We start from the raw sequence: 13,990 nt of genomic DNA on the forward strand, positions 1-13,990 counted from the left end.
GTAATGCATGAGTAGACAGGCTTAGAGTACCACCTATGTAGGTAATTGAGATGTCGACGTTGCTTGAAGAGGCCAATACGACGTTCTTCGTTCAAATAGTTTTTCCAGCCAGTTGTAATGTGTGCCATAAATACTTCTTTAGTTGTTAACCTACATGGACAAAATCAGTAAATTACATGAATATACCGTTATAATTTAGGGATATTTTTAAACAAGCAATTTTTTTTTAATGTTGTCAGCTATAAACACTTGGAAGTGCTGTCCGTTTGTAATTTTGACGTGAAAAAATCGAATCTAATAAGACTAGTTTCAAATGATTTAACTTTGACTTTGACAATAGTTAAGAATCTTTTCAAGATATTCGGGAAAGTTTTCAAGTAATACGATACTAGGATAAGATGACGATACAAGAGATTGTCTTCCCTCATTGTCTAAGTTCGGCACACCGCTATTGTTTAACGCTTTAAGTTGGCTGTTGCATTGTGAACACTGAGATTATGGTGGCTTAAAGTTTCATCTAAATACGTTTTATGAACACTTTATAAGATGAGGTACCTTATGTTTTTAAGACGATAAACCAACCCTGAATCTGTAGCTTAATTTAAACTGTCCTGTTGTTTGGTAAATTAAAATTCGTTGCATTAACTAAAACTTGATATTATCAAAAGTGAATAAAAAAAAATGCTCGACGTTTTAGAAAAAAATAATCAAAATATATTATTTGATTCATTTCAAGCAGAAAATAAATGAATCCATGCTCCTTTGTTTACAAGAAAGAATAAATATACGAGTCTATGTTTCTAAAACATAGGAGCATTTGTTAGTTCTCAAGTCGCTTGGAGAATACGAGTCAAAAGTAGTTCGACTTTCCATAGCACTTCGATGCACGCTCGATGGATTTTTTACTCCGAAATAGAATAAATATTCTGTGCTCATGTAAAATCTCAAGTAAAGGAAATGTAAACGTCTTTTAAAAGTAGTGCAGAGCTGAAATATTAGACTTTAGATGTGTTTTAGATTTACTTTCGAAAACTTTAGTTTCTCTTCAGTCTTTTGTTTAGAATATTGAACAGAGCCCTACATCTTTGCATGGTTTGTTTATAAGCAATTTTTATCCAGGTGTAGGAAGAAGTTCTCTAGGAACATGAGTAGAACTATTTAAAATAGCAAGATTGCTATACATGAACGTAGTTACAATGGAGACGTTACTAAAGCTTACAGAAGCTTAATATCAAAACACATTTGATCTCAACTGTACTCGTACATAATAATCGTACCACAGAATATTAACTCCCAAATCCAAGCACACAAATATACTTTCGTGTACGGGGATCCTAATTTTAAAGTCCAATTACATACCCACATGCCGCCAGTCTGCGTACAAAGTTTAGAACATAACCGATTCGAAGGAACTTCTTGTGTACATTGCACATGACACTTAATTTCTTTATCGCCTGAGGCTGTGCTGTGAATATAAGTGTGTGTGCGTGTGTGTGTTTGTTTGGTGATGTGTTTATCTGTTTATTCTGATCGTGTGTGCGAAGCTTGCCTGTTGTGTTTTAGGGCTGGATGTTTCTTTACGATCCATGTGACGTTTTAACTCTAAAGACGATATTTCACCAACAACATCAACGTCGTTTCTCAAAAGAACTGAATATTACTATGAATTTTACATATGTTTAAGATAAATGTAAAAGTTGCTCATTAACACTTTTTAATATTTTCTTCACACCGCAAATTCAGTATCTTACCCGAGTTGACATCTTAAAACTTATTGTAACACAAGATCTTATTTATGATTACACAGTCCCCCAGCTAATTCCCAAACACTGTTAGCTTACGAGATACAATTTCACCAAGTGAACCTTAAATAAATACTCTTTCTTTGTCAACTATGATAAAATTTATATCACACTTGACAATCTTTTGTGTGGAGTAAATAACTTACATTTTGTATGCATATCGTCCCGGGGATGTAGTTCAAAAGCGATTTGATCGAGCCCCCTTTCTCCGCCATTTTGTAGCGTGTCAACGAGTGAAATCGCTTCGGCACTTTAAATTGTAAAAGCTTTACTTCCGAGAGATTGTCGGTGAATTTCCGATTCTTAGAGAATTGAGGAATAAAGTATAGCTGCTCTGTTTAGAGGGTTTTGCTGTCATAGATTGATAGGTACTATTTATCAGTTTAATTGGGAGGAAACAATCAAACATCAGGTGCGAATTCAATGTCAAAGGGAATTCTTTAAGAGATGAAGAAAATAATATCTGTTAGAAGTTGTAATTCTACCTTAATTACGCATTAGAGTAATTGTAATGAAATTTTCAAGTACACGAGACCTTTTGAGACTAATACAATTTAAAATCAGTTTCAATAAAATAACAGTTAAATTGTAACATGTATTTGATTTTATCAGAAAATGTCGAAAATATTTATTTCAATGTTTTTTTAAGAGTTTTGCTAAACAACATCGTCGTTCAAGTAACGAACAATATGAGTGTTTATTTGCTTTTGCCCCTACATCTGGGATATTGGATCGATGGTAACGTCATATAACCTGCCAAAGGGAGAGGCGTGCATAGTCTATGATCACAAAGGTAAGCAAACTCGTGACAACAAAGGTCTGTTACCTTTGACTGCCTAGAGGCATAAGAGCTGGCAGGTTGACAAGAATTCTGCCTAATTCGATGGTGTTAACGTCAGGAACTAGGTTAAGGGGGAATACGTATTCCTTTTAAAAATAAATCTGTTTTGAAAATGGAACTCAGACATTTACTTTTTTTGGGATAGTGTATGCCTATTCCAATCAACGTCTAAGTCATTTATTATTGCCTTTCAGGTGCTAAGTAATTTTTTTATTTTTAGGTTAGGTACTTGAAAATCATTAATTAGATTCCAAAACTTATGTATGTTTTTCCTTAATAAAAAATACATAAATCATAACTCTTAAACATAAGTGTAACCATATTTCTCTAATGTGGTACCAGGCGTCCAGAAGCAAGTCGGAGGCACTAAGTGCATTGAAACTATGAATAATACATACACGTTGAGAGATTGCAAGCCAATCGCTTGCGTATAGCTGTAGGAAACGCGGTTAACCCATATCGCAGCTGAGTGCCAAGTCAGCTGAATAAAAAATAGGTTTTGCACACGTATGTTAAGAGCTATAACGGTGGTTTTATTTTTACTTAAGACTGTATTATTCGTGTATTTCTGTGTATAATTCAAAGAGAACAAGTTTCTTCAAGTTTCAAGGGAAATTATGATATGGGAGCCATATTCCTCTATGGATGCAACGACATGGACAGTTTGTAGATCCATAGTTTTACTGACTTAAAACCACCTTTGTTTCTTCAGGAGCCCTTTGTGTGACTTAGTATGTGGTAACTCCTCTGAACAGTCTCGCAAACCTAGAGTTAAGTGAGAAGTGGAATAACTCTTTCCATTAAATTCCTTGCTTATTACCGTTTTTGCTGTAATAAATGTCCTTTAAAACATCCCATTCTACTTTCCCTACAACAACTTCATACCATCCTACAATTATAACATTGAACGCCTGTCTTCATGCAGTAATTAACGACTTCCGAGTAACAAGTAAACATTGTGGATGTTAGTTTACGAGTACATCCTCATTGTTACCAGAATGGCAGAACCCTTTGTTGTGAGGGATGAACAGGGGCGGTGACCGACCTGTTATTACCGAGGACAATTGAACCTCTTTGGACGCAAAATGCCATTTAAGTTAAGCTTATGTTGATAGAGGTAGGAGAAGAGGTAATATAAAAAGAAAACTTATTCTAACTGCTTGCCACACAGAAAGATATTAGAAACTGATTCCAATCACACTGAATACATGTGTGTGCCCGTATTTACCTATGTGATTCTCTGACGTTCTATCAGGCATGAGGCAGGTTGACATTTCTGACTCCTGAAAAAAAAGAAAAATTTACTAACACAGAAATACAGAAGCAAGTGAAATCCAAAGCTTGTTGGTTTCTCGAACATCAGTCAATGATTTATCTTCACACATGTTTTTTTGCTTATATTCATAAAGCTCCTTTAAAAAAATTGACAAATAATACGACAAAGCGATTTTCACTGACAATTCGATACATTAGGTCCCTACTATAATACGAACACAATATCTATTCAGTAAATCGGAGATAAGTCCCGATATGTCCAGTCTATGGACTCACGTTTTGCGTATTCAGCCATTTTGTATTGTCGTTTGTGACCTTTATGCCCAAGTGGATTATTCATCTTTTCGTGCGACAGTTGAAAGGGTTGTAGGATTGGATTTAAGAATCTTACATTTTAAGGAACATTAGGTTAGTTTAATAGATTCAAGCAGGATTAATTTAGTCTATTAAATGCCTAATGGAAGAAATAACATTTTGTATTGCAGCCATTGTAAAGGCTCAATAAAGTTATTGTTTTTGGCTTTATTATGCAACGCAAAGCAATACTTATGCAACAATCAAGTTTGAAAATCACATTGAGAACTCTCAAAACTTAACTCTCAAGAAGCCTACTTATCTTCTTTTTTTAAAGTCTCGAGTAACAAGCCGGGAGAGAAACCAAAAAAGCCGTAATCATGTTATTAAAACTTCGGCCTCCTTGCAGCGTGGGCCAGCAAAAAGTGGCCAGTGTCAACTCGCCCGTATATTGGACGAGCTTGTTCGTAATTGGACCAGAAGTTGTCTACGGCTATAGAGATATCCGTGTACATATTATCTACGAAGATACTGCACTTTTCGAGCAATGAAAACGTACTTACTAAGTCCAAGTCAATTCATTTCATCTATTCGGTCTATACTTACAAGCTCTTATGAATGTCAAAAATATAAATTAGGTTGATTGTAGTTACTACTAAGGATACGGATGATCCCATTGCCGTCAAAAAGTCGTAAATATCATTTCTCTATTGGGTATACTACAAAAAATCAGTAACTTATCATCGCACTCCTATTTGTATCCGATAATACATGCATTAATTAAAAATTACGTTTCCAAAGCGACAATAAAACGTCCCAAAACACACGAGTGCTTCATTTACTAAAACATTTGTTCGCAACCATACTTTTTACCTCTAAATTTTTAGACTAAAAACTTTCCAACAGATTTCAGCTAGATTTTCGAGAGTAGAGGAGTTTCCAAAAATAATTTGAAGGCACATGTTAACTAGTTGGTTTCGTCGATCCCGCTTGCTCTGTAATTGGGCGCAGCGCCGAGAGCGAGTCTTGACACACATCCGCGATACTACCTCGTATTACTGTACGACATAATGGCTCTACAAGCTTCTTGTGTGTTACTTTTATACACAGTTCGTTTTCATTAGTGATTTCCGAAAAGGGAAAGGAAATGTGTGGTAATGCTTTTTTGAACTGAAACCTAGAGGTTAAGAAAGTAACCCAATGCGCATCTATTGAGTAAAGTCCTAGTACCTACAAGTACGGTTTTTTTATTTATTTAAATCAGGCATCTGAGGCCCGCAGAAAATACGATAAAAAAATATTATAACATTAAATCATATAATGACACATATTTTATGTAAGAAATATCTAATCATGTTGGTCGAATTTATTAACTATTGTGGATCTGCTTAACTCATGATTATAAAGGACCATTACAAGTACTCGGATAAAATCTTGCAAAACATAACAGATACGTTAAGAGATATAAAATCACCAACCACAGTGGGCTTGGTATTTATAGTACAATCATATGAAACTTTTTTTTTGAATTTTTAATGGCATGGCCTTCGAGCCTTTGTACCAGTCATATGAAACTTACCTACCTATATACGTACTACCCGCTTAGACCAATGTGTCGAAGATCTATCTATCTAGGAAACTAAGCTAAAGTTGGTCAACTTTCCGATTCTCTTAAGCTCAACAGTATCAAATATTCTTTAGTATGCCAAACAACGCGTTAGGAAAAAGTAGCTGGTTACACACACGATTCCAGAAAGTTCTACGTGTAATTAGACGGGTGTGAGAGTTACAAAGTTGCTTGACTTGAACCCGATATAAGGGTTACATACTAATGTTAGTCCTGACGTGTATTACAAATACAAAGTCGCATTTGTTTTTTACTTTTTCTCAATAATATTCCCAGTTTTATTAACCTGATTTTCGTGAACTGAAAAACAAATGACGTCTAATGAAGGAACATTGATTACGCAATTATATTAACAAGTCATAAAACAGACATTGCTTCAGGCTTGGTTCGAAATCAATTGAATCTTAGTAATTCATTTGTTTCATATGTGTTTAGGGTTTAAAGGTTCATTCATTTTGAATAATGATTTCTTCCCTTCGCATACAATAGCCAATACCGTGTGATTTCTACGAACGATTTAAGAAAGCCAGAGATAAAGCAAAGGCGTGCTATTAAAAACACGTTTTACAACAACAAAAAAAGTTTATCAAAATAAACATTTAAAAGGCAATTGCCGATACCAATTTCAAATTTTCAAACAAAAAAGTACTATCGCAACTTCTTCATTTTAAAAACTGGTTCACATGCAATCCCGGCATTAGTTACAACAATATTTCTCAGAATAAACTGCAATAGCATTGTATTTAGTTTTTATACCGTATTTTATTATAATCTGCTGCTGAAAAGGTAATTGCTTTATAAGTCAAAGAGAGTAATTTTGTACATTATTTATTTTGTGAAAACAAAGATTACCGACTTTTCGCTCTTACGAACTTTCCAATCTTACCTTGTAGATATAGCATTACATTTTGTTACATTGACGCGATGGTTTTTACTGACAGAAAGAAAAATAATTATTAGGTAGCTGAGGAAAATTTTAAAGCTGCTTCTTTATGTCTTTGAGAGCAAGCTTTAAATGTCACCGTTTAGAATTAGTACATAGTCGAAAACCATCGCATGTTATCGGACCCCTAATATGACCATAATAACTTGCATAAAGGAGCCAAGCCATTGAAGCACATCTTATGCAGTCGGTACCCTATGAAAGGACTCACTGATCCCGAAATAGCTGAACATAAGTTCCACGTCGTTGGATCAGAGCTGAACAGAGCAATAAGGCAATAACCGCAAAGGTTATATGCAATAACGAGCGTCGGATCGACGGCCGAGCGCAGCCGAAGCGCCCCGAACGCGATTTACACCGATACCGGTTTCATCTGGTTTGAACTGCTTCGGAAGTAAAAATGTGTGTATTGATGAATAGCAGTTTAGCGGGGTTTATTTATTGGGGTTGGTGAGGGGTGAGATTTATGTTGAAGTATATTGCACCACTCGTTTTCTATTTTTGAACCTATAGCGTTAGACTTTTCATTGGTCATACCATACCTGAACCCAATGTACCTTTATGGCAATCTGATATTAATTATCATTTTTTTTTGTTCCAGGTTTAATAAAGTCTACAAATGAGCTCCTGCTATTTAGAGTGTAAGTAAAAAGCTTTCCCATTTATTTAAAAGTACTAAAAAAGCGGCAATTTGCCACCTAGACAACAAATCTTAAATAACGGCTAAAAAAGATGTCGAGTCTGCGAAGTTGTGACAAGTTTGTCACTTATTTTTATGAACTGTAGGGATCTTAAATTGGATTTACGAAGAGATGAACGTAATAGATGTTTTTTGCTAGTCGTCTGAATCCCATTTTGTTGCTGACAAGTTAAATTGTAATGTATGTTAACGACATGTTGACGTGATGACATGTTATCGTATATTTTTGCGACATAATGAAATTTTACGTTTTTACATTTTTATGATAATGATGCGTGTTTTAAATTGCAAAAAAAATATACGTGACTAGCTGTTTTCCCAGGGTGTCCGTATAAAATATAGTCCTGTTACTTCGGGGTAATGTAGCTTCCCAACAGTAAAAGAGTTTTTCTAATGGATTCAGTAGTTTCGGAGCCTTTAGGGTACAAATAAAAAAAAAGTTTCTTTGGTATTATAGAATGGTAAAAAGTATTTTATGAACAAGGTCTATATTTCAATTCAATTAAAACACTAAGAAAAAATAAACTTACATGAAAGGCAAGTTCATTAGTATATGTAAATGGAGAATATTTCTCCATCACAATAAAAGAAAAAAGGAAAAATTATAGCGAGCTAGAAAATTTTATTTTTATCATCAAGCAAACGCAGACGGGAATGTTATATCTCATACATTATTTATAAAGAATATTTAAATAGTTTTACTGGTGGAATTTTCATTATGAAAAAAAATACAATTTTCTAGTCAGTCAGTCGGTCTGGTGATTTTTTTATTATTTTTCATTGCTTTTAAACGATACTGTAATGAGGTTCTGTGATCAGATATTTTTCTTTTAAAGCAACTCTAAATTATTCCATTATTTGTTGTTGTTATATCATTGATGTTTTAACAGCTCAATATTTTTTTCAGGCGATGTCGTTATTTATTTAGCCATATTTAATAAATAAATTATCTAAAATTAAGACACTACACTGGTTAACTAAATATTATTCAATAATTTGACTAAAATATTACGGCACATAAATAGAATATTAAAAAATAATAATCCAGCCATCCAGACGGTATTTTGGCCTCGTTATTAAAATCACTTAATATTCCATTCCCATTTCAGAATATCATGTGAACCTAATCGCTCCATACTTTTTAATCTCCAATTTTATAAGGGTAACCCATAAATTGGAGGGTAACAAGGGTTTACTCTTTGCAGAATCTATTGTATAGCAGATCGTAATTAAGCCAGTAACATTTGGTGCTCGTTCCTTATATTAATTTTAATTAAAACTCCTAAAACGTTTTGTCTTCGGGTAAAGAATGGAATTGGGAACATAACGAGGGTAAACTAGGTAGGATTATACTTTTTTGGAAAGTCAATTAGTAAGCGCGTTTAGTGACTGTTTGAAAGAATCGTGGACGAAACGGCTGGTCATTAATTTTGGCAAAGTTGGGTTATAAGACGTTGTTAAAAATTATAGCCTCTTTACAAGCTAGCCGACGTTTGCTGAAGTTACTCTGAATATTAAGTATTATACCAATTGTCTACAAAAAAGAACTTGAAGACAACGCTAGAACTGTGTTCTTGAATACATGGCGATGGTACAAGCCTATGTTAATCAGTACCACTACATAGGTATCTGTACCAATACTATAGGTCCGATCCCAAGATTGCATAGAAACTTATGTCGAAATAACTTCCATTCTAAAACCTATCGCATGCATAATTTCCAATAAACATTCTAGAATACCCGTAAAATTTAAAATGCAAGAAAATAAACCAAATACGTCTTGTCCATACCAAAGTTCTGCCAAATTTCAGAACAATGTATTAAATATCTCCAACATTACACTCGAAGTGTTATAATAGCTCAGCTTTAACCGCAGTCCGACTCCCAACGTTGTGAAAATCACATCTAATACCTGAGTAATTGAATCACTATTCTCGTTTCACCAGAAGGTCTGTAGATAGGTAATGAAATCAAATAACTTTAGTAGGATCCTCTCCCCAAGGGAAACCTTTATCTCTACATAGAGAACTGTTTTCCATAATTTTCTACAATTCACTATCTTTCGCGAAGATTTACGAGCTTCTATCTTTTTTCTACGTTATCTTTTATGACGAATAAAGATGGTTCCTTGCGCGTCTGTAAATATCCGCGTATCTTTTTGTATTATGCAGTCTGAGTATAAGAATTTATTTAAGGCACGTTGATCTGGGTATGAGAGGAAAATAGTGTGACAGGTGTACTTCATCCCGTTTGAGTTATGTTGTTGCTGTATGTTTATTATTGACGCAAAGGACACATTTACTGATAAAGTATCGACGAAATGGGAGACACCTAAAAGAATACGAGTAATAAAAAAGGCATTTGGAGCCTTTTTGGTTTTGGCTAACAATAATATTTGGTTTCATTGATTAATCGATTGACATATAATTATCTTCCTGATAATTCTTAATGCATACTCGTATAAAGCTAAACCTTTGAACTAACAACGGCGGGAAAACTATATCTCTATGACCTATCTATCATTGATAACAGCCACGAGATCCTTAATCGAACGACACTTGACCAGAATATTAAACGCATAAAATACGAACTTGCGTTTATCATCTCACTTAACTTCTGTACCATAAAACGAGAATAAAAACTCGTTAAAAAGTCATTTTCAATTAGGATAGTTTAAAGCGTACAGCCCTGATATGGAAAACTGAAGCAATTTTAATGCGTTAAACGGAACGTTTTAAAGAATTAACTTACGTCATCATGAAGTGAATTCAATTTGTATTCGGAATTTAAATGTTCTGATTCTTTTGGAATTTATTGTCCTGTGTATCGAGCTTTTGGTAGATAAAATATGTTACAAGCAACGGATAGTTTACGCAATTATTAACGGATGTCCATCTGACGAAGGTGAATATTTTTTCCTTTGATTACTTTGATTGCAAATATTTTGTAACATTTGCGGAGAAAAGTATTTTTATATATTTGAGTACAGGTTTTCAATAACTTAGTAAGTATATTCTGAATAAATATCAGTGGTAAGACACATTAATTAGATCCTTAATTTTCTAACAGTCCCTTCCTAAGAAAATTCAGTTTTATGTCTTCATATAAACATATAAAAGTTAGACTTCTTGCAATCAAAACATTTGTACATACAGTTGATGTTGGTCGTAATTCACAATTGTCTTGTGTCGTCAAATTGTGAACATTAACATAGAAAACAAGAAAGTTTCAGTTTCCTCGCTCGTCGTAGCTCTCATCTGAAGTATGAGACAATTTTGTATTTTACAGTCGTGAAATGGCGTACTCAAAGAATTAAATACATGACTTGTTTCTTGTTACGTTTTAAAATGGTGCATTTATTTATTTATCAGATTCATCGACAATAACAACACTGTACAAGAAATACAAATGAGGTAAAATGTACATCTGCGGGTTGTTCGAAAGAGATACCGCGGCCCTGGTACATAAAAGGCCTATGACGGAACACGACGGTTTTTAGTCAGTAAGAGTCTGACACTCCCTCACCGCTACTAACCCACAGCGGGAGGGGTCATTTTTTGATGATTTTTGACGTCGTTAAAAAAAAAGGTTAAGTGTTAACGAGTTACCGTCATATGCAGATTAATATAAATTTAATGATTTTTTAGAAAAACTTAATAGAGCAGTTTTTTGAGATAGTTCACGATTATTGGCGAAATATTGGGTTGTAGTATAAATCAGTTCTATTTATCAAAATGAATGACAAATAATAAAATACCGAGTTCAGCAAAACACACAGTATCTTGACAAACAATTACGAGGATGGGTGAAATTAAATTTTATTGTGAAACAAAAGTTTTACGAAGTTAAATCAAAGCGCTGCTTCATCGACAGGACTTGGATGTTTATTGTTCTGTAGATTTTAATGCTGTTTGATGAGCGAAGTTAAACTCTGAGAGTAGTAAAATAAGGTCGCATTTACGTTAATGAAGACCAGAAATAAAAGCCAGGACAGAATTAACTAAATTAATTAATTTTGTTAAACAGATAGACAGATATACCACTATATACTAAACACGTGCAGGAATTATTCGTGATATAAAATAATTCAATACTCTTATACTTATAAAACTGCAGACAATCACAAAGATCATAAATTCAAACGAAAACTAATGCAGTTCCAACAAACATATCTCCTCGATATTTCTCCCACAAGTTCTCACACAATTAACCCTTCCACCATTAATCGAGCAACTTTAATTGCAAGTGATTTGACGGAGCACGCAATTATACGAACGACTTGCAAACTTCTATACTATGGCTGGGAGCGGTCATCAAATGTTCATTTCCCAGGTTATTACGAACCATCCTTTCGTTTGCCGCTTGCCACGACAGTGACGCATGGTCTAATTTATATACTGACCACGTTTATTTTGCGGACGAAAACATCTTTATACCAAAGCTTTAAAGCTTAATTTGGGTTGTGGTGACGGTATCGTTGTTAAGGTAGAAGTTTGTATGGCGTTCTCAGCGAGCCCATTGTCCCTGCAGATATAAAACTGCGACAGACGGCTAGTCGAGTGAGTTCTTCACGCCGTGATTTATATTAAGCCACATGTGGATAAATTCATGTTTTGGGTGTCGGCCTCATAAAATGCAGGCCACTTATTTCCATTATAATTTTATTTTTATGACCAGGCCTACGGCGTAGGCAGTTAGACTCACTTAACTACGCCGTAGGCATGTTACTACGCTGTGTAGTACATATACTGCGTAGGTACACAGAATTATGGCTATAGTTTTTCATGACACCAAAAACGAGCCACAATAAACGAATGAATATCTAATATTTATAATAACACACATTAAAACTTATCTGCGTCACTGATAAAATCGATCGCATCTAAATTAAGAAGTTAGGTTGAGTGTATATTTAGTGGCTATTTCAATATTAAATCTGGGTCAACGAGTATTTACCCTAAAATGATATTAGCGTTAGCAAAATTGATGTTATTTAGTTTTAACCTTCCTTTGAGACTGGTTTTAATAACCTGTCTGCTATATTATGACGAGCAGACTTTTGCAAGACATCGGAGTAAAGACCCATTTTTAACTGATACAATTTTTTAGGTATTTATAAGTTGTATGTACTTGTGAGCGACATCTCTACTGTGTATTTTATTAAACTGAAAAAATTAAATTGGAAAGGGACGACTTATGCATACTTACTTAACATTATAAAATACACTCAATAAATTAACAATACACATTAAAACACAAGTAAATGTTAGTTTCAATAACTTACTCTCTGAAGTAAAATGTAAATTGCAATAACAAAAATAAATAAAAATACACAACGTGCCATTCGTTGAGTAACGTTATACGAGAGCAAAACAATTGATCATCACGTATCGATAAGCTTCGATTTATTTGCAATCCCACAGGTTTCATAAAAATACACCCACTACTGAAACACTACAATATTTTTGTACTTGTATGACTGCCAGTTGGAACAATACCGAACGAGGATTTCAGAAATAATCTATATACAAATGTGATAATATTTGTACTTCAATTGTTTGAATTGAACAATAGGTTTCTAAAAATAAGACTACTGCGGCCCTGTCCGTAGGTACTAATGATTAATTTTTTTCATATACCTTGCTTTCGAAATCAAAATATTCAATTACGAGGAAGTACTGACGATCGCTTGAGTCCAAAGTAAAAAAAATGTAGGTAATAGGAAACCATCTCTGATGAGACCCTACCCTGGGGTAGGCCTAAAGGCCTCTGTAAAAATACCTAGGTATATATTTTTTTATTGCATGATAAATCTTCTTTGTATCTAGTGAGCAGGTCACTTACCAAGCCCTAAGTGATAGGCGTGACGGTAAATAATATAGCAATACAATTAAATTAAGTACTACTGGTTTACAGTCTCAAATAACGTTTAACACACTATCAGCAAAATTAATACAAATACAATCTTCACTACCCCTAATGGAATCCAAAACAAATAGCGCACGTATTCACAAATTGTGACGTTAGCTAAATTAAACCGCCTCGTTTACATCCAAGTTTCCACACCCTTTGTACAGGATTAAACCTTCGTAGTTTTGCTACCTGTAATAAGTATAGCATTGTTATAGATTCAATTTAGGCTAGATATCTAGGGACGTGGGATCATTTTGTCTCATATATCTTTGCTGAAAGACGTTGAGTGGTTTGTTACTGAGTTTTTGGTTAATTGATGTGTATTTTACGAATGAGTGATTAGAAACCATGCAGAAATGTTTATTCTGTATCGTTTATGTTTGAAAGTGTTTTCACATTTTTCTTTCTAGAATTCTTTACGAACCCGAACCGTAACCATAGTGCCAATAAAGTCAATCGCCACTAAAGGCAGCAGATAAAACTCCTTCGACATTGAAAAAACAATAAATGTGCTATCAACAGCAGTACCCTTGTCTTTATTGTGTTATAAACTGGTATCGCACAGACAATCAGCAAAAACCTGATCCCATTTAAC

The sequence above is a fragment of the Helicoverpa zea genome, chromosome 10 (genome assembly GCF_022581195.2).
Source record: "Helicoverpa zea isolate HzStark_Cry1AcR chromosome 10, ilHelZeax1.1, whole genome shotgun sequence".
Lineage (NCBI taxonomy): Eukaryota > Metazoa > Arthropoda > Insecta > Lepidoptera > Noctuidae > Helicoverpa > Helicoverpa zea.